The sequence below is a fragment of the Cupressus sempervirens genome, chromosome 9, assembly GCF_028749045.1.
Source record: "Cupressus sempervirens isolate cs-2001-9-10 chromosome 9, ASM2874904v1, whole genome shotgun sequence".
Lineage (NCBI taxonomy): Eukaryota > Viridiplantae > Streptophyta > Pinopsida > Cupressales > Cupressaceae > Cupressus > Cupressus sempervirens.
Window position 1 is genome coordinate 384,911,117 of NC_143126.1, and position 23,239 is coordinate 384,934,355.

Genomic DNA, 23,239 nt, shown 5'->3' on the forward strand with positions numbered 1-23,239 from the left:
TGAGCATAGTTTTTGTCCTACATTTGTGAGCTGTTGTGTAAAGGCTATATAGATCTGGAAATGTCATTTTTTAGGCTGTTATTCTGCTCAAATTTCTGTAAAAATTTCTACTTTCAGATTTAGTAATAACAGGTGAAGCTGTGAAGCTTTTTGGCACTAATTTCGGCATACCCGATTTGGGGTTTCTTGAGAAATTTGGTGGATCTTTGGGATATTAGTTGTTTTATTTTAAATATCTGATTTGAGGTTTGAAATACCATGAAAAATCAGAAAAGAGACATTTTAGTGGTATCAGAGCCATGATCTTGCCAGCCTGAGGGTTTGTAGAAGCTTGCATGTCAGTTTGACAACTACCCAGATCTTGCATTTCAGCTTTGAGAACTACCCAAATCTTGCATGTCATAACTAATGGTTGCATGTTGCTTCTAATCAGCTGCATGTAAAAATTTATGGTTGCATGCTACTTCTAATCATTTTCATGTTAGTTCTTGGTGAATTTGGTGGTTGTAGAAGTTTGCATGTCAGTTTTGACAACTACCCAGATCTTGCATGTCATAATTTGGTGGTTGCATGTTGCTTCTAATTAGTTGCATGTCAAAATCTATGGTTGCATGCTACTTCTAATCATTTTCATGTTAGTTCTTGGTGTTTGAAGAAGTTATATCCTATTGGGGTTACACTCTACTTTATCTAGAATGGACAAGTATAGTACAGAGTCTCAGAGGACACGATCTTGGAAAATTGATATCCAGAGTCAAAACAGTAGAAAGGATAAACTTATGAAAATAAGCCATGACATGTCTAAACAGTTGGTTGAGCACCACCGTATAATGAATGACATGTTGTCCGACCCAGCTAAGGTAGATAAGTTGACTAGATTTCTATTTGGCAGATTTTCTCACAGGGTAGATGACACAATTACCAAGAACTTGCATGAGGAGTTTGAGAAACTAGCTGATAGCTAGGTAGAGGTCTTAGATTCTACTCTTCCATAGGAGGTGGTGGGAAAGGATATTACACAGATTGATAGTAATGGTCAACTTGATACTCAAATTGAGACAATTGTTTATAGGTCGTCAAAGGGTGATGCCACAGGTATTCAGGATGGTATAGTTACAACAGGTAGTGACTACAGTGTAGTGGGTTCAGATGATGATTATGAGGATGTTGTTGTGTAGGATGGTGAGATACCTGGTAGAGATGAGCAGACATTGATCATTCATGACTTTGCTGAGAAAGAGTACCAGGCACAGTTAGATGCTTGATCACATGAGGTTGAGGCTGGTAGTACTTCACATGATTTGTCCAGCTAGCTGAAGGTGAACAAAGATAGTATTGTGACTTCATTATCTCATCATGACAGGTATGTGGAGTTAGTTGGTATTGGTCATATTACTCAGGTGAGGAGTTTTCTTGAGTTACCAGTTGATTCTAGTTTACGGATATGGACTCGAGATTGTTATATTGGCATTTGGGATTCAGTTGACTGGAGATCTTTAACACTTTTTGGTAGCAGTGTTTGTTTGGGTGCTATCATGGATTTGATTAGCAGATTACACGGTGTTGTCTTTTCTTGTGCTAGTATCTTGTTTGATGTTGGTATTAGTTTTTATACACCAATGTTGGGCTTTGTTCATATATCCAGTCGACCATACTTGTTGGAATGTGTTGATGATATTTCATATTTGGCAGTGTGTATAGATGAGTCCCAGGATCATATTGGCATTGATGACATCCAGGAGGATGCAGTGGACAGTTTTGAAGACTTAGTTTCCTTGGGTACAGAGGAGTTGAACAGCAATGCTAATGTTTTTGATACTCCGTATGTTGATATGAGCTTTAGATTTGATTCACAGGATATGGATGGTAATACTCTAGAGACTAGTAACTTTGAGGATACTCCTGTAGATAGTGCATTAGAGGAGGTTTGTAGGAGATAGTCAAGCCAGTGCCATCATGTGTCTAATTAGTTGAGAGTTAGTGATCGAGACATTGCTATCACTTCCCAGCATTTCGATGCTTCTCGTTAGTTGTTAGCAGTTTATGGATGGTGTTCTCCTACTAGTGATGAGCAGGGAGGCAGTTATCTTTCCTTGATAGAGTTCCACTCTTTATGGGAGGCTATTCAGATTTTGAGACAAAATTATATGCAGTTGGTAGCTGATAGAGATTATCTTATGGAGTGGGGTAGTATAGCATATGATGCATTGTTGGCCAAGGAAGATGAGGTGAGTGAGGTTACTAAGTAGCTTGAGGTGACTTCTGAGATTCTTGAGAGTACACAGTTGGCTTTCAAGGAGTCACAGTTTCATTTGGCTAAGGTGACCATGGAGTTAGAGCGACTACAATCTTTACCTGATTCTATACAGTCACAAGCTGTGGTGTTTGGTGATCCAAGGATGTCCATGGCTGAGATTGTCAGAGACAGTGGAGATGGGGATGCATACATCTTTGATACTAACATTGGCATATCAGGTTCATTCCCACTAGAGTTAGGTTCAGTTAAGTTGGGTGTTGTAGCAGATTGTTGTATGCCTGACATGGTGGTGGCCTCTAGTACTGATGGCATGAAGACTAGAGATGTATCAAAGATCATGTGTGATGTTGGTGAGTTGGCAATTGGCATGGTTCCTGCTAGTAATACTACTCCCTTGGTGATATCTTCGGAGGTAGTAGTTAGTTCCAACATGGTTAATGATCAATTGCAGTTAGTTTCATCTAGATTACAATCTCAACCACTGACTGAGATTGGCACATTCTATTGGCATTACACTATGAGGTACGCTCATCCATTTACCTTTGATGACCATGTTGATGAGATGATGATACAAAGATGTACTTTGGTTCCTAGTGCTTGTCATAAATTATGGGATAGTTTGACATCTCAGGATGAGAGTTGTGATGGGCATGACATGGTGATAGGTTCTACAGTTGACAGCTTGATAATACATGACTTAGAGCAGGCGTTTCAGAGTGATGCTTCAGCGGGTGTTGTTATTGATTCTACTCCTTTGGCTATGACATCTCCTAACTTAGCTGGTGATCAGTCACAGTGGGTTGTATCACTTGTTCATGGTGAGCTGTTGATCAAGGTTGGTTTTTTTTATCAACTTTATATTGCAAGGTATGTACATCAATTAGCATTTGATCCTTGTGTGGAGGAGTTGATGATAGGAAAATTTGGTTTGGGTTCCAATTCTTGCTATTTATCTTGTGATGGCTTTTCACCATCAGGGGTGCATGGTAGTTATGGTTATGAGATAGTGGTTGGTGATCTACAGAGTTGTGTTGACTACAAGCATTGTATAGTGTGTGGATTCTCCATACTTGGTACAGTTTCATTTGGGAGCATTCACCATTGTTGCAGAGTTGGATTGTACATTTCGTATAGGCCAGTGGAATGCATTGATGGTATTTACTATGTTGGTAGTCAACTTTACTTGGATTTTGATGTTCTAAGAGTTTATGTCTCATGGGTTCCTAACTGTGGAAGTTGTGATTTTGGAGTTTGGTTGAGCTATAATTGTTAGTTTGATTATGGATTCCTCTTGGTCATATTGCAGAGGATATTGCAGGAGCCTGTGTTAATTGGTAGTAGTATAGTTCATGACTACATTTGGGATCCAGGTGGATTGATTGATTTATTGTTTAGCCATTTCTTGAGGACAAGCAATGTTTGGGAGGGGAGGACTTTTCATGTCCCCTTTTCAAATAATTAAAAAATAATAATCTTTGCTAAGGCAGGCAGGCCCAAGAAAGTGAAGTTTCAGAAAAAGGGGGTTAATCTTTGAAAACCGTTGGACTAATAAATGAAAATTATTATTAAAATATGTTTCATTAACCTCTCTTGGACGTGAGTTATAGTTATGCCCTCTTTTAAGGGGTTTGGAGGCATTTTGGGGGAGGCGAGAATTTGATTTTTGCTCATTCTTTGTTATTCTTCAGAGGCTACCAAACCTGTGGAGAAGGAGACCCAAGAATGGGAGTTTGCAAGTTTTCAGGGAGACCCAAGAATGGGAGTTTTTAGGTTTCTAGGAAGGCTAAGGATGGGAGTTTGAAACCATTCCATGTGCATGCTCATACAGAGTTTGCCTTTGTGCTGAACAGTGTAGATTTGTGAGTTTTTGGGTGTGTTTTTTTTGCATGAGTTTGGTGTTTTTAGTTGAGCATTTCATATCAGTTTTGGTTGCTGCTGTATTTCAGACTTTAAGCTGTTAAAATAGAGATGAATATATTTATTGGGATGTGATTAAACTTCTAAGATAGTTTATTAGTGTTTTTGTGGTGTTTCTGAGCATTTTTGTGTTAATTTTGGGAGCCCGATGAGCATAGTTTTTGTCCTACATTTGTGAGCTGTTGTGTAAAGGCTATATAGATCTGGAAATGTCATTTTGTAGGCTTTTATGCTGTTCAAATTTTTGTAAAAATTTCTACTTTCAGATTTAGTAATAACAGGTGAAGCTGTGAAGCTTTTTGGCACTAATTTCGACATACCCGATTTGGGGTTTCTTGAGAAATTTGGTGGATCTTTGGGATATTAGTTGTTTGATTTTAAAGATCTGATTTGAGGATTGAAATACCATGAAAAATCAGAAAAGGGACATTTCAAAAACATTGTGCAATTGCACAATAGTGTGCTTGCAGTATTGCACAATTGCACTATGGTGTAGATAGTGTAAACCATAGGCTCAATTTTTTTTCAAAATAGTGCTAGCGTGCTTTGAAAATTTCCAACATAATATATTTCTATTAAAAATATATATATTCTAAATTTTTAAGTAATTTGTGTTATAAGGGGTGTAAGGACACCTTAACATACATATAATGATTTGAATGGGTCAAAAAGGGTTATAGATTATCCTAAAATCCCTTTTACCCCATTTGATCACATAATATGTGCCTTAAGGGGTCCTCAAACCCCTAAACATAATATAATGGATCCAATGGGTAAAAAGTGAAATAGAGTACCCTATAACCCCTTTTGACCCATTTGATCTCATAATGTGTATTTCATAATGCCCACCCATAGTTTTCTTTTTTGTTCTGTTTACCAAACTCTTTTAACCCTATTTTAAGAAACACGTTCTGGTTCAAAAGTTTTAAATCATTGTGTACATGTCTACCTAGAAAGGCATAACTCAAGACTATATTTTCTTTCTAAAATTAGAATGTCTTGTTATAAGATTCTAGTTGGTTTTGAGTGTAGGATTTATTGATTCAACAATTTATAACTTTTGAATGACATGTAATGAGATTTGAGCTAATTTTGAGTGAAGGGCTGAAATATTCGATGATCTATAAGCACAAAATGATTTGTTATAGGATTATAACTAATTTAGATTGAACAATTAATTGATTCGATGATTTGTAACCTTAGAATGTTTTGTAATGAGATTACAACTAATTCAGAGTCAAGGTTATAGACTGAATCAAGTCTATAACCTATAACCTATAACCTATAACCTATGACCAATTTGGCAACCTATAACCTCAAAATGGCTTGTAAAAACATTTTCATTGATTTTGAGTGAAAGGTAGATTGATTCAATGATATGTAACCTCAGAATTTCTTGTTATGAGATTTTAGCTCATTTTGAGTGAAGGGTTGACTAGCTTAGTGATCTATAAACATAGAATGAATTGCAATGAGATTTTGGCTAACTTTTATTGAATGGTTGATCAATTCAGTGATCTATAATGGACTCACAAAAAAATGGGTCTCAGTGTAGAGACCATAAGTTTAGATTCCACAATTGGATTTTCCCAATGTTCTAGATATATTTTTGGGGGCCAAATTGTGCTTAAAATTAATGGTTAGATTTAATAAACAAGTTTTGGTTAAAAAGTGTTGAGTCCCTATGTACATGTCCATCTAGAATGGCAGAATTAAAGACACATTTTTCTTTCTAACCTTAGAATGGCTTGTTATGAGATTTTACTTGGTTTTGAGTGTAGGGTTGACTGATTTAGTGATTCATAACTTTAGAATGACTTGTTATGTGATTTTGGCTAATTTTGATTGAAGCGTTTGTTGCCCAACATTTTGTCAACACAAAATGTAGATAACAATATGAAACTTTTTAACTTAGTTTCACATTTGTCTAAGTTTAGTTCATTATTTGATTAGTTAGTATTGAACCAATCGATTCTACTTAATATAATGAATCATTTTATGGAAGGCTTTCATCAAGTCTTTTTAGTTTTTCTATGTTGAGCCTATGCTTGATTTTTGAAGAAATCAACACTCTTTTTTCTCATTTTGAGCATGTGTTTGTTGGCTTTTGGTCTTTTGGTTTTTTATCATGTCGTTGCTTTTAGTTTTCCCTTTGATTAAGTCTATCTTAGGCCTTAATCAGAGTTGGAAATCAAAATATATGAGTATTTTAGTGCCCAAAAAGTGGACTCTCCAGGTGCAACTACATGAATTAAAAAGATCATGTTATATTTTTAAGTTGACATTCACTTTTTGAGATATAAGACATAAATTAACTTTATGTTATGTTTTTAAGTTACTTTATCATTTTAATTTTTCACTTAAAGTAAATATAGTGCACTTTATGTATATATTTTAATTTGAGTTACTTTTTAATTTTTCACTTTAGTGACTATATTAACTTTCTAGTTTGATTTAATTTTTTATTTTTAAATCAAATGCTCTAGAAAATATTACTTTTAAAATAATATTTTAACATTATATTTTTAATATGATAGTGTAAATGTTATTTATGACATAATTAAGTAATATTTCATCAAAAATTAAATTGTTGTGTGCTTATTTAAATCACTTAATTTTTGCATCTCATTCTTTAGACCTATTTGTATATTTTTATAATATGTAAATGCATCTAGAGAGTGAGCTTTTGGTTTTAAAAGCATGTAAACACCTTTGATTCAAAATATGCAATGACCTCCCAAGAATGAGTTAAGCATATTGCATATTTTAAAAACATGCAATCAACTTCCTATAGTGCATTCAAAAAAGGCCATCACATAAAGCATATTTTAAAACATGTAATTGCATCTTGAAAACCCTATTTTTGACCAAGATGCATGTTTTTAAAATATGCAAATGCACTTCAAGAGTAAATTTGGGCTTGGAGAAGCCATATCCATGTTTTTAAAACCTGCAATAGCACTCCAAAAGTGCTCTTTTAACACATATTATTGCCTCTTGAGAACCCATTTTTTGACTCTTAGGACAACAAACGTCCATGTCTATGGCCTCCTAGAATATGTTTTTGATGATTTTTCTTGCATTCTTCCATGAATGAGTTGAAATATCTTCCTCAGGGAATATTTTTACATCCTTGTGCATTTCCATGTAGTTGACATCCCTATTCACGTAGAAAACATTTCATTTCAAACTCATTTGGAGCCACATTTTGAAAAAAACACCGAGATTTGGGCCATTAGAATCCATATTTTTTTTTCCAAAGGGTTGTTTTGGAGTATTGATCATTGTATATGACATTGGGGGTCATGTTTTGCATTCTAAGATGAAAAATACTCCATGCAATGCCCTCATGAAACCACATTTTTATAAAATTGGGTTTTGTCCATGTATTTTGGAAAAAATGATTTGTGCTTTGGTGTTTGTTGACCATATTTCTAGGCATATACATGAAAAATGCCTCATCTCTTACTCATTAATATTTCATCATTGTAAGGATTGAAGAAATCAAAGTTTGTTTTAGAATTTTTCAAAGATAGAGCTTCTTTCTCCTTCATTGTTGGATCATTAACAACAAGTAAGTGGACATTTTCAATTTTGTTCAATAATTCATACTTATCTTACTATTATCTTGCACATTTTAGCTTGATGTATTACATGTGTTGATAGAGATACCATGAAAAGTATATTTTTCCTTTAAATATGATGTACACTCTCATTTTCACATTTTTGGATATTTCCCAGACTCCAAATTCAAAATTTCATGATAAAACTTCTTGTCTCTTGACATGTTTGAGTATCAAACTAAAGGTACATGTTTGTTTTGTGCTTTTTTTCTTTGCATTTTTGTTTTCTCTCTTGTTTCTCTTCATTTTGAAGATGTTGCAAGTTCTTTCCCAAGAGCTTGAGTGTTTCACTTCATGGCATCTCATGCAAATGCAACATCTCATTCCACATTTATCATTGCATGTAATAACACTTCAAATCTCACTCTCCACATGCATTACATGTATTTCCATCCATCATCTCCTTGTTCATGTAATCTCATTCTCCATACCCACTTTCATACATCTCACTCTCTGCACCCAATCACATGTGATGATTATATGCAAATTCCTTTACATGTATCACATCTTAAGAACCCATTTTGACTGAAATTTACTCTTTAGGAGTCAAAAAATGTTATTTTCACACATTCCCATGTGCTTAGACCTTTTTATTCTTCAAAGATATTCATAAGAGATCACTTTGCCATCCACCTTCCCAAGTCCCATTTTATCCCTTCACATGTACTTTTCATATCACCTCCAATTCATTGCATATGTTCCTTGAGTATCTAATCAATACTTTAAATATACTATTCCTTAGAAATCCATTTTTCCAATATTTTTGTGGAGCTAGAATCCACATCTTCCAATGATGCATTCAATCCCATTTAAACTTTCATGTTGCAGCAAGTCAAGATGGTGCAAAAGCACCCACATAAAATATTTTGGACGTGATTTCTGCATGAGCTGACTTGATGAATTTATCCTGATTTTGTCAATAGGCTAAGATATTTTCTTGGGATTCATTCAGACTATTGTGGGGTCATTCTACCCTATTCTATATTGATCTAGAGTATTCTGTAAGTTGTTCATCCTATTTTGTAATAATCTAGAATGTTCCACATACCATCTTAGCAAGTATAAATAGAGTTTTTAGGTTTAGGTTTAGGTTTAGGTCAAGTTTTTGGATATGAAATTATGGGGAGAAGTAATCTATAGGAGATCAAGTGTATATACTATTCAGATGATGAATTAATTAGAAGAATATTATTATCTATCTCTTGTTGGTATTGGTTCCTTTTTTTTTTTTTCTTCTATTGAGTTTATCTCTACATCATTTTTGGTATTAGAGCTTGAGAAAGCTCTTGAGGCAATTAAATTTTATGTCTAGATCAAAGTCAGAAGCTAAAACATCAAACATGGTCACTAATGTTGAACTAACAAAGAAGATTCAAGAACATGAGAAAATTAATAAGTGGTTATTGGATGAATTTTAGAAGCTGAAGGGCTGGATGGAAAAGAGAGAAAATATTTCATTAGAGCAAGAGGAAGAAGGGGAAGAAGAGGATGCCCCTGAGCAGGAGGTGGTTAACTTACCTACAGACCAAAGATACTTCATAGAAGCCCTTGAAAGAGTTGGCAAGAAGAATGCCAAAGGTGACCTACCCATCTTCTCAGGAAAGATGGATGTTGATGCTATTTTGGATTGGATAGAAGCCTTGAACAAACATTTTGAACATGAAAATATATCAAAAAAGGATAAGGTAAAAATTGTCAAGTCAAATTTGAAGGGACCAACCCTCACTCGATGGAATCTCACTCAAGGAGAAAGGGTCAAAGAAGGTAAGAACATGATAACTTCACAGGAAAGGATGTGTGCCAAGGTGAGAGAAACATACTTACCTAAGGATTATAAAATCCAACTTCATCAAAGGAGACAAAGTTTAAGACAAAAGGAGCTACATGTCATAGCCTATACTAAAGAATTCCAAAAATTAAGCCTAAGGGCAAAGTAGAGTGAATGTGAAAGTGTAAAAGTTGCTAGATATCTCAATGGATTGAGGTTGAACAATGAAGAAGAACTTAATTTATTGTGTCCTAATATAGTGTAGAAGTGTTATCAACTAGCATTGAAGGTGGAAGCCAAATTGAAAAGAAGGCAAGAAATAGTAGAGGAAGAGGAAGAAATCAAAGAGGAAGAGGAAATTTCCGAGGAAGAAGACAAAACCATGAAGATCATAAGGAGATAAAGCAAGAAACCAGTAAAAGTGAAGGAAATTTTAGAGGTAACTTCAAAGGTAGAAGAGGAAATTCAAGAGGTGGTTTTGGTGGTAGAAGGGAAAGTCTAATTATTTGTTTCAATTGCAATAAGGAGGGATATTATGCATCTAGGTGTCCAGATAGAGCAAGTTCTAGTTCACAAGGTGAAAGAAGAACACATTTGGTACAAGATGATGAATACCAAGAGAAGGAGATGGCTGACTCAGATAGTGTACTTGAGAGAGGAGAAAGTTTAATGATGAAAATAACACTTTTGAAAGTGCCTACTACCATGGAACTACCACAAAGGAAAACTATCTTTAGGACTACTTGAAAATTTAGAGGTAAGGTATGTAAAGTTATTATTGACTCAAGATCTACTAAGAATTTAGTTTTTCTTGAGATGATTCAAAAGTTTAAATTTAGGAGGATACCTCATCCTTTTCCTTATAAGGTTCCATGGCTAGCAAAGGGTCAACAAACTCTTGTAAATGAGCAAGCATGGGTTGATTTTCAGATTGGAAAGTATAAGGATATAATTTTGTGTGATATATTTGACTTGGATGCATGCCACCTATTATTTGGTAGGCCCTGGTAGTATGATTTATAGGCACAACATGATGGAAAACTCAATATATACACCATCAAGAAGGATTGAAAGGTGATTAGATTGATTCCATTTGCTGATCATGAAGAAGTGGAAGAAAATGAAGAGAGGGAAGCCAAAATTATGATGGTTGATAAAAAAGAATTCTTATGGGACATGAAGGATGAACCTAAACCTTGTTTTCTTTTGTTTCCTAAGCAACAACCACAAGAACCCATTGGAAATGATAGAAAGGAGAATAAAACAAAGAAGGCAATTCCTAATAAAGGGAAAGAAATTTTGGATAAGTATAAAGGTTTGACCTCATAAGGTATGCCAAAGTCTTTACCACCTAAATGAGACATTATTCATTGTATTGATTTCATTCTTGGAGCTACTTTACCCAATAAGGCTACATACAAGATGACACCTCAACAAAATGAGGAGATTGCTAGGCAAGGAAAGAAGTTACTCAATTCTAGCTTGATGACAAAAAGCTAAAGCCCATGTGTTGTACCTACTTTTTTGGCACCCAAGAAGGAAGGAACCTAGAGGTTGTGTGTTGATTCTAGAGCTATTAATAAGATTATAATTATATATAGGTTTCTAATGCCAAGAATTGAAGATTTGCTTGATTGTTCTAGAGGTGCAAAGTATTTCTTCAAGATTGACTTAAAAAGTGGGTACCATCAAATAAGGATAAGATCTGGAGATGAGTGGAAGACAATATTCAAAACCAATGATGGATTATATGAATGGAAGGTAATGCCATTTGGACTCTCTAATGCTCCTAGTACCTTCATGAGACTTATGAACAAAATACTCAAAGACTTCAATGGTAAGTTCATTATAGTATATTTAGATGATATATTAATTTTCAACAAGACAAAGGAAGAACAGCTAGAGCACATTGAGATGGTTTTGAGAAGACTTCATGAGGAGAAATTGGTAATAAATTTGGAAAAGTGTTTGTTCATGTAAGAGGAGATGACATATCTTGGTTTTGTTATCTCCCAAGGTAGCTTGAAGATGGATAAAGATAAGGTAAGTGCTATACTATCCTGGCCACCCCTAAGTATAGTTAGAGATGTTAGAAGCTTTCATGGTTTTGCTACATTTTGTAGGAAATTCATAAGAAATTTTAGTTATATATGTGCTCCTATGTTAGAAACTATTAAAGGAGGAAGGAAGTGTAAGTTTGCATGGAGTCAATCAACAAATGAAGCTTTTGAATTTCCTAAGAAAAAGGTTAGTGAGCAGCCAATTCTTTCTTTACTTGATTTTACAAAGTTTTCCAAGTAGAATGTGATGTTAGCAAGGTTGCTAGAGGGGTAGTTCTTAGTCAAGAAGGAAACTAGTGGCTTTCTCAAGTGAAAAACTCGATGAAGCCAAGCAGAAATACTGTCCGTATGACCTAGAAATGTATGGATTGGTTCGAGCTCTCAAAAGGTGGAGACATTATTTTTTGCCAAAGGATTTTGTTGTTTATATCGATAACCAAGCACTTAGTTTTCTAAATAGCCAAGACAAATTAAGTCATAGGCACATGGAATGGGTGGAGTATTTACAAGCCTATACCTTCACCATCAAGCATAAGAAGGGAATATCAAACAAGGTTGTTTATGCTCTTACTAGAAGGAATCTAACTGTCTTCCAAATACAACTAGAAAGTGTGGGAATTAAAGCACTCAAGGACATGTATGTAGCAGATCTAGGTTTTGGCAACATCTACAAGGTATGTATGGAGTTTGGTGAAAGATACCATGCTGATTTTCTTGATTTTTTGATGCAAGACATACTTCTTTTCAAAGGAGGACAACTATGTGTACCCAGGTGCTCTATGAGGACAAACATTATCAAAGAAAAGCATAGTGGAACAATGAGTTTACATTTTGGTTTGGATAAAATCTTAGAATTGGTTAGAAGGTACTACTATTGTCCTAAACTTTAGACTAATGTTAGAAACTTTGTGAAAACATGAATGATTTGTCAAAGGGCCAAAGGAAGGACTACAAATGCAAGGCTTTATCAACCTTTGTGAATACCATTTAGACCCTGTGAAAGCATAACAATGGATTTTGTAATGGGGCTGCCATAGACACAAAAGGGGCATGATAGTGTATTTGTTCTAGTAGATAGGTTTAGTAAAATGGCTCACTTCTTACCATGTAAGTCGACCAATGATGCTTCTCATATAACAGATCTCTTTTTCAAGGAAGTTATAAGAATTCGCAGGCTACCTCTCAACATAGTTTTAGATAGGGATGTGAAGTTTGTAGGATACTTTTGGAGAACTTATGGAAGAAACTTGGAACCAATTTATCATTCTCATCAGCCTACCACCATCAAACTAATGGCCAAACAGAGGTAGTTAATAGAACACTGGGCAATTTGTTAAGAACACTCACAAGACAACATGCAACAAAATGGGATTTAATCCAACCTCAAGATGAATTTTCATATAATTACTCCATCAATAGAAGTACAAGAAAGTCACCATTTCAAGTGGTGTATGGAATTCATCCTAGAGGGATTTTTTATTTAAGAGATATAAGTTCACATCAACAACTTACTGCCCAAGGAGAAGAATTTTCTACAACCACAAAAGAAATCTATGATGAAGTCAAAGCACAACTCTAACAAACCTTTGACAAGTATAAGAAGCATGTAGATCATGAATGGAGACACTTACAATTTGAAGTGGGAGATTTAGTATGGGCGAATCTCAAGAAAGAGAGGCTACCAAAAGGTAAATCTACCAAGCTTATGTTGAGAAAACTAGGTCCTTGTCAAATATTGAAGAAGTTTGGCACCAATGCTTATGAGATTCTATTGTGACACAAGATTGACATTTCTCCCATTTTCAACATAGCAGACCTCACACCATTCAAAGCACCCACTAAAGAAATTGATATAGGACAGATTGCTGATACAGAAGACATTCAACGTCTACCATTTAAGTAGACACCATAACTAGAAAGGATACTTGACACCAAAGTCATAAGGAAGACAAGAGGAAAGGAGTCCAAGAAGTATTAGGTAAAACTCAGAGGTTATTCAGATGTAGATGCTATGTGGATGATTGAATAATATATCAAGAAGTAGGGTACCACTCTACAAGAGCTCATCTCAATTGGGTTTGAGATAAAATTTCCTGGGGAGTATGTTGTAGGAGCACCCACAAAATATTTTGGACATGATTTCTACATGAGCCAACTTGAGGAATTTATCCCAATTTCATCATTAGGATAAGATCTTTTATTTGGATTCATTCAGACCATAATGGGGTCATTCTACCCTATTCTATATTGATCTAGAGTATTTTGTAAGCTATTGTTCCTATTTTGTAATAATCTAGAATGTTTCATAAACCATCTTGGCAAGTATAAATAAATTTTTTATGTTTAGGTTTAGGTTTAGGTCAAGTTTTTGGATATGAAATCATGGGGAGAAGAAATCTATAGGAGAGTGAGTGTATATACTATTCAAATGATGAATTAATTAGAAGAATATTATTATCTATCTCTTGCTGGTGTTGGTTCCTTTTGTTTTTGCTTCCGTTGAGTTTATCTCTACATCACAAGATATGTCAAAATTCTATGAAGAATGAAGAAATCAAGTGAAGAAGAAATGTTTTGATTCTTAGGAAGTAGTAATTCATTTGATCTTTGATTTTCCTAATGGTTGTCTAAGAACTTGAGTTTTTGTGGGAATGCGCCAAGCACTATTCTTCAAAAAAATAAAAAATAAAATTTTAGATGGAAAGTTATTTTGAGTTTACATCTGGACACCATCAAGAAGGTTTTCAAAGTGTTAGAGATTCCAGAACATACCATTCTACAATAGAGAATTCATAACAAATTGAATGAGGAAAGCTTGATCACATCAGGTTTTCAAATGACAATGTAGAACTAATCAAAGAGAGTTAGAGGCTATCAAAAGACATAATACCATAGTTATCAAGTCAAATGTATTGGCACAAAATATAGAAACTCTTGATCTTGTGATCATCTGAGATAACATTGCCAAGTACAAGGCCCTTTAGAATAATCCCTAGGATTGTTTCAATTCTCTTCCATCTTTTTTCTTCTTCTTCTTTTATGTTTGTAATTGAAGAGGATGTATTACATGAAAATGTGTAATTACATGTAATATGACTTACATGTGTAATGACATGTATCTAATAATTTCTGTTGTTAGATAGTGTTGAAAAAGAAGATTGTTGAAACCTATCATGGAACAATCATTATTTTGTCATTGATATCAAACCTACTACTTGCTGGTAAGATAATTTCTTACTTTGGTCAGAATGCTATCATTTGATTGATTGATGAAGATGATTTAAAAAGAAAGGATAACAAGAGTACCTAGAGAAAATTTTAGTTGTATGGTGTATAAAAGGAGAACTAAGATCAAATATGATATTGATGATATAGTGTATTATTTATCTACTTAAGGTTACAATGAAAGGATACTAAAGAAAAGACAAGAAGAAGACTAGATAAAAAAGAATGTGTCTACCAAGCTTGATCAAGCAAACAGTGGAAGCTAAGTATTTAGTTCAAGCCTATCAGAAAGACATTGTAAGCCAATAAAAGAAAAGTATAATATGTGTTGAGCATCAGTAAGTTTTAATACTGGTTGAGAAAAGATTTAGTGTATGCCAACCAAGTAAGTGTTGGCCAAGCATTAGAAGTTACTTATTTCTAAGTGACAACATAAAGAGTTTGATCAAAGATTTGATGAATTTGAGCTTAAAAAGTTGATTTCTTGAATTGTGTGAAGCATGTTGAAGATAAGCTTGATGATTTGGTAGCACAAAATTCAAGATGAATCATTTTGAGATGAATTTAATGAGTATTATAAGGGAAATTTCTAGAGGGAGAAAAATATAAATAAGGGAGGATTAAATGAATCTAGCCCAACCCTAAGATGGACAATAGTGATTAGGCATCAGAAGATCAAAATTCTCTATTTAAGGGGATACAAGGCTAGAAGCAATGAGTCTATCTATGTATGAGTGAAAGACAAGAAGTCTAGAGATGTTGCTTTATATGGTGGCCGAAGGAATAGATCTGCAATTAGAATACTAAGAAAGAAGGCTTAAGGAGGTGAAAGCTTAAAAGGAGAGCTAAATCAGAGATCTAAAATTTGCAAGTGAGTTGTTTTGTATCTAATGAAGTCTTACTATTACTTTCAAACAATTGTATTGGTCTAGATAATTCCTTTGGATTAAGGTTCACCTAATAGTCATGAGTAAATCCTTTAGTAGGATGACATTATAATGGAATGTTCTAAAGTCCTCTAAAAAGTCTCACTTCTAATAGAGTGATTGAAATCCTTTAATCAAGGTCACATTTAATAGTGTGTAATATAACATTTAATAGGGTTGGCTCCTTACAAGGTTTGCTTTAGAAGAGTAAAAATTGGTAGCATGTTACTGGTGGTTTTTCCCAAATTAGGTTTCCACATTAAATCCTTGTGTCAAAAGTGTGTGGTTAATTTGTGATAACTTATTTTTACAGTTCTGCAAAGTTCATTTGACCTAGGATAGTAATATACAAAGGTTTGAGATACTGTATTATCTAATCAATAAATGCACCTATAATTGTTAAGTATTGAAAAGTTTTATTTGCACATTTGGACCTTGGATAACTAATTCACCCCCCTAGTTATTCTAAATTATTCCAATAGTTAGATTGGGTCAAAGTTCGTTGAGTTTCTCCTACTTTTTCCTCCTCTTTTTTCTCAACTCCTTTGCCTATATAAAGGGGTGCCCTCTTATTGTAAAAATCATCTTTTTTTAATGCAAAAAAGTTCTGCCAAACTTGTGCAAGAATAAATTTGATTTTGTAGTACAAATTTAGGGAAAGTGAATAAAAGAAGTAATTGGATTCTAAGCTTTAACTAGAAGTAATTGTGATAGAGAAAATTAGAAGATTCAACTATAATTTATGCGTATTGTCTTTGATTCATGTTATTTTCGTGTGTTCAATAATAGAGCATAGTGATTTAAGAAGTAATAAGAGTCAAAGCTTTTATTGGGAGTAGTTGTAGCAATACATAGACTAGGAGCTTTGACTATAGCTTGTATTACCATCTCAAATTCATGAAAAATAGTTAGATTTTTATATTTCTGAAAGTCTTTGTGCCCCAATGGTAGAGGTTATTCTTATAGAATAGGTTAAAAAATGACTTAGAGCCAAATTGGTATGCTTTTAGCTAACCTTTAAGTTAGTGTTGGTTTATTGGTACCACCATTTACAACTTTAGATAGAAGTGTAGTTTGAGTTTTCATCTGCGGTAGGTGGATTCTTTCCTCAAAGCTAAAATGAACAACTATTAGTAGCACCCCTTACAAAATCTCTCAAATTATTTCTTAACCTCAAAATGACTTGTGATGAGATTGTAGTGGACATATTGTCAAGGTTTGACTAATTTGGCAACCAGTAACCTTAGAATGACTAGTAATAATTTTTCAAACGATTGTAAGTGAAGTGTTAACTGATTCGATGATACATAATGTCATAATGGCTTGTTATGAGATAATAGCTCATTTAGAGGGAAGGGTTAACCAATTCAATGATTTGTAACCTTAGAATGAATTCTTATGAGATTTTGGCTGACTTTGATTGACATCTTTAAGTTATATGGTTATAAGTTTAGCATATAGAGTTACAAGTTTAAGGTTTAGGGTAAAGGGTTTGAGTTTTAGGGTTTAGAGTATGGGATTATAGGTTTAGGGTTTATGGTTTATGGTTACAAGTTTAGGGTTTAGGGTTACATGTCTAGAGTTAAAAATTTTGGCTTTAGGCTTTAGAGTTAAAAGTTTAGGATTTAGGATTTAAGGTATTAGCTTTTTATTTAGGGTTTAGGGTTTAGAGTTTAAGTTTCAAGGTTTAGGGTATAGGGTTTTTGGTTTATGGTTTATAGTTAAGGGTTACAATTTTGAGGTCTAGGGTTTAGGGTTTAGGCTTAGCCTGTAGGGTTTAAGGTTTAAGGTCTAGGGTATATGGTATGTTAGGGTTTAGGGTTAGAGGTTTAGGGTATAGGGTTTAGGGTTACAAGTATAAGGTTTCCAATTTAGGTTTTTGATGTAGGAGCATCCTAGGTTGCCTTGTTATCCTGCTCATTTCTTTCATTCTACATGTTGACGCTGAGTTACTATAGCTCTAGTTGGTGCTAAGTTACTAAGGAAGTTACTATAGCACTTAGTTGGTGCTAAGTTACTATAGCACTTAGTTGGTGCCAAGCTACTATAGCAGTTAGTTAGTTTTGACTTACTATAGCACTTAGTTGGTGATGAGTTATTGTAGCACTTAGTTGGTGTTGAGTTACTGTAGCACTTAGTTGGTCTCGAGTTATTGTAGCACTTAGTTGGTGCTGAGCTACTGTAGCAGTTAGTTGGTGCTGAGTTACTATAGCACTTAGTTGGTTCTGAGTTATTGTAGCACTTAGTTGGTGCCAAGTTACTGTAGCACTTAGTAGGTATCGAATTACTATATGTGCCAAGTGTCAGCATTTTGACATGATTTTTGCGAGTTGACTTGCGGGATTTATTTCAATTGCATATTTATGTTAAGATCTTTTCTTGGGATGTGTCCAGACCATTGTTAGGTCAGCCTTCCTCTTATGTAATGTTCTAGAATGATGTATAAGCCATTTTGGCAAGTATATATAGAGTGTTTCGGCTTAGAGTTAGGTAGTTTTGGAAGAGGATTGGAGAGAAAAACTAGAAAGTGCAAATTTGCTGTTGGATATTTAAATGTAAATGTATTTGTATTTGGCCATAACCTAGAAGGCCTTATACATGGGCATATATGAAGATATTTTGATGAATCAATAAAAGTATTTCACTCTTCTTTCTCCTTTGGTTGTTATTCTATGTGTTGTGGTTTCACTGTGTTAACTATTGCAAGGTGGTTTGGATAGTTGGGTGAGCCTTTGGCCTTAGTTATTCACCCCTTTCTTGTGTTAGCTAGTATCAGAGCTTGAGATTTATCCTTGTGGAGATTGGATCATGTAGAACCCTAATTCATATTTGGTTATAGGGTGACAGATCTATGGATTTAACCTATAACTTGTAGAGGGTTAGATCTTGTAGGAACCTAATTTGTAAGGATTGTTCATGGTAGAGGAAATGCTAATAATGATATATTGGATCAGTTGAGACAAATTGAAGCCAAATTAGATGTTGTGGAGACAACCCAAAGGAGAGGAGCACATCTTGATGATGTAAGTGATGATAAAGCAGCAACACCAAACCATAATCTAGAACTTGAAGAAGATCAAGATGAGGAAAGATTGTTGCAAGTGTTGTTTAAGGAAAATTCAAAGCCTACTATAGAAGTCAGTCCTTATGATGGAAAATTGGATACTAATGCTATTTTGGATTGGATCTTAGATATGGAGAAGCTCTTTGAGTATGAAGACACTCCTAATAATAGAAAGTTTAAGATTGTATTCACTAGGTTGAAAGGTCATGCTTCGCTATGATGGGACCATTTGCAAAGTGATAGACAAAGGAGAGGAAAGGAGAAAATAAGAACTTGGCCAAAGATGGTGAACAAGGTAAAGAAAAAATTCCTTCCTACTAATTAACAAGTTAGCTTGTTGAGAAAGATGCAAAATTTGAAACAAAAGGACATGACTATGAAAGAGTATACCGAGGAAATTTATAGATTGGATATTAGATTTGGACATGTGGATGATGACGTTGAGAAAATTGAAAGGTACATAAATGGATTGAGATCTAGAATACAAGATGAAATAATTTTTTTGAAGTTGTTAAGTGTGGAAGAAGCATACCAATATGCCTTGAAGGCTGAGGAGATCTTGACAAAGAAGCATGAACAAAGACAAAGGTGGTAGATTCTAGAGAGGTAGAGGTAGATCTTATGGTGAAGGTGGAAAATCTAAAAGTTTTGTGCAAGATAAAGGACAATTTGAATGGAAGAATGATGACAAAGACAAGACTGATTGGCAAGTTGGTAGCTCATACCAAGGAGGTACTAGATCTTATCAAGGAAGAGGTAATTCTTATCCTAGAGCTGGTTTTGATGGTAATTGTTTTAGATGTGGCAAAGAAGGGTATAGATCCTTTGAATGTAGATCTTCTAAAAGTAGGTAGAATAATTGAAATGTTGTGATTTAAGAAGACATTGAGAGTTCATCAAGTGGACCTAAGGCTGGAGAAAATCTGATGGTGAGAAAAACCTTATGTAATAAGGGAAGTGATGAGGAATCTATCCTTAGAAGAAGTCTTTTCAGGACCAGATGTAAGATAAATGAAAAATGTGGCAAGGTAATCATTGGTAGTGGAAGTTCTACAAATTTGGCATCAAAAGAGCTAGTTACAAAGTTGCAGTTATAGAGGCTGAAACATCCCAAACCTTATCATGTTTCATGGATCAAAGATGAGCATAAGATATTGGTAAGTGAGTAATGCCTTGTGAAATTCAAAATTGGAATTACTTTGATGAAGTTTTGTGTGATATTATGCCTAGGTATACCTTGGTAATATGATAGATATGGTGTGCATGATGGAATATTGAAACAATATACTCTTTGGGTAAATGGGAAGAAACAATCATTGCTACCTTTGATTGAAATTCCAAATGAGGTCAGTTATACTACAATATAAGTTTGCATGTTAATAGAAATCAATTTGAAAAGGAATGAAAAAGAATCACATTTTTTTTGCAATAATTCCAAAGAAACCAAGTTGTGTCAATAGTAACCAAGTGCTAGTTAGTGGTGACCGAGGGATAGCTAGTAGTATTGACTGAGTACTAGTAGAAATTATTGAATTACTAAATGAGTATAAAGAGATTGTTGTAGAGGATACACTTAATGGTTTACTTCCAATGAGAAGTATAAGTCATTGTATGGATCTGATTCATGGAGCTAGTTTGTTGAACAAAGAACCATATAGATTGACACCTATAGAGAATGAAGAACTTAATAGACAAGTACTTGAGTTTTTGTAGAAAGGTTTGATTAGAGAAAAATTGAGTCCATGTGTTGTACCTACAATATTAGCACCTAAAAAGAATTGAGAATGGAGCATGTGTGTTGATTCTAGAGATATTAACAAGATAATAGTGAAATATACATTTCCTATGCCAATGATGGATGGCATAATGGATTGTTTGAGTGGTGCAAAGTATTTTACCAAGATTGATTTGAAGAGTGGCTATCATTAGATTAGAATTAGAGAAGGTGATGAATAGAAGACTGCTTTCAAGATAAAAGATGGTTTGTATGAATGGTTGGTTATGTCTTTAGGTTTGACTAATGCACATAGTACTTTCATGAGGTTGATGAATGAAGTTTTGAAAAGATATTTGGGTAAGTTTGTGATTGTTTATTTGGATGATATTCTAATATTCAGTAAGACTAAGGAAGAATATCTTGATCATATTAGACAAGTATTGCAGAGGTTGAAAGAGGAAAAGTTGTTGATTAATTTGAAAAAATATTCTTTTATGCAAGAGGAGATTGTATGTTTGGGATTTTTGATTTCAGTTGATGGATTGAAGATGGATCATGAGAAGGTTAAATTTTTTTTGGAATAACCTACACCTGAGAATGTGGGTGAGGTAAGATCATTTCATGGTTTGGCTAGTTTTATAGAAAGTTTATAAAGAATTTTAGTGTTATTTGTAATGCTATGGCAGAAACAATGAGGGGAGATAAAAAGGAATTCAAGTGGACAAATGGAATTGATAAGAGTTTTAAGACTTTGTAACAAAAGGTTGCTAAATTACCTATATTGGCTTTGTCTAATTTTAAAAAAGTATTTCAAGTTGAATGTGATGCAAGTGGTAATGCAATAAGAGGCGTATTAAGTCAAGAAGGTAAACCCATTGCTTGCTTTAGTGAAAAGTTGAATGATGCCAAAATGAAGTATTCTGTTTATGATCAATAATTTTATGCTATTATTCAAGCACTAAACAAGTTGAGACATTATTTGATTCCTAAGGAGTCTGTGTTGTATATTGATCATAAAGATTTACAATACATTGGAAGTCAACATAAATTAAATCAGAGACATATGAAGTGGGTTGAGTACTTTTAGAGTTTCACATTTGTTACTAAGCATAAGAGTGGAGTTACTAATAGAGTTGTTGATGCATTGAGTAGAAGACATTCTTTGTTGACTGAAATGATGGTTGAAGTTCTTGGTTTTGATGAAATAAAAGAGCTATATGATGCTGATCCTGATTTTTTTGAGGCTTGGAGAGAGTGCAAAGTACCAAATCTGATAGATCACATAAGTAAGTATAATGAATATTTCATTCAAGAAGGTATGTTGTTCAAAGGCATTTATTTGTGTATTCCTTGAAGTTCTATGAGGTTGAATCTAATTAAGGAAAAGCTTAGTGGTGGATTGGCTGGACATTTTGGAATTGATAAGACATGGAGTTTGCTGAAAGAGAATTATTATTGGCCACAAATGTATAAGGATGTTTAGAAATGTGTAAAGAGTTGTGGAGTTTGTCAAATTTCAAAAGGAGTAACTCAAAATATTGGTTTGTATTGACCTATTATTGTTCCTGAGAAACCTTGGAGTGACATTAGTATGGATTTTTGTTCTTGGATTACTTAAGATAGTGAAGGGGTATGATTCCAATATTGTTGTAGTGGACATATTTTCTAACATGGCTCATTTCATACCATGTAAGAAGACACCACATGCAAAGCATGTTGCTAAACTTTTATTTAAAGATATTGTGAGATTACATGGATTATCAAGAAGTATTATTTTTGATAGAGATAGTAAGTTTGTTGGTTATTTTTGGAAGACTTTGTGGAAGAAGATGGGTATTGAGTTGAAGTTTAGTTCTATATTGCATCCACAGATAGATGGATAGAAAAAGGTTGTGAATAGAAGTTTGGGTAATTTATTGAGATGTTTAGTTGGAGATAAGCCAAGTAATTGGCAATTAATGTTGGCACAAGCTAAGCTTGCATATAAAAATTCTGTGAATAGGAGTACAAAGAAAAAACCTTTTGAGATTGTTACTAGAAAAAGATAAGTGCTATAGGAGAAGAATTTTCTAATTTTATGGAGTCTTTGCATAATGAAGTGAAGTTGAGGTTGGAAAAAAGTAATCAGAAGTATAAGGAGAATGATGATAAGTCTAGAAGACATCGTGATTTTGAAGTTGGTGATGAGGTGATGGTTTATTTAAAGAAAGGAAGATTTCCTATTGGAACATACAATAAGCTGAAGATGAAGAAATTTGGACCTTGTAAGATCTTGAAGAAGTTTGACAGTGGTAATGCTTATGAAGTTAAGTTACCTGATGACATGGATATATATCCTATATTCAATATTGCTTATTTTTATAAGTATCATGAGTCAAATGTTGAAGTTGTTGTATCAAAAGATTATCCTAAGAAGCATATTGAAGAAGTTGAATAGATATTGGATCAGAGAGTTAGAAAGAGCACAAGAGGAAAAAAAATACTATGAATATTTGGTGAAGTGGAAGAACATGCCTATTGAAGATGCTTCATGGATTTTTCAATCTAAGTTGGACTTAACTCAAATTGTGACATCTCAATGATTTAGGAGAATCATTTATTTCAACAGCAGTTGTCTGACCCAGAAGCATCCTGGGTTGCCTTGTTATCCTACTCATTTTTTTCATTCTTAATGTTGATGCC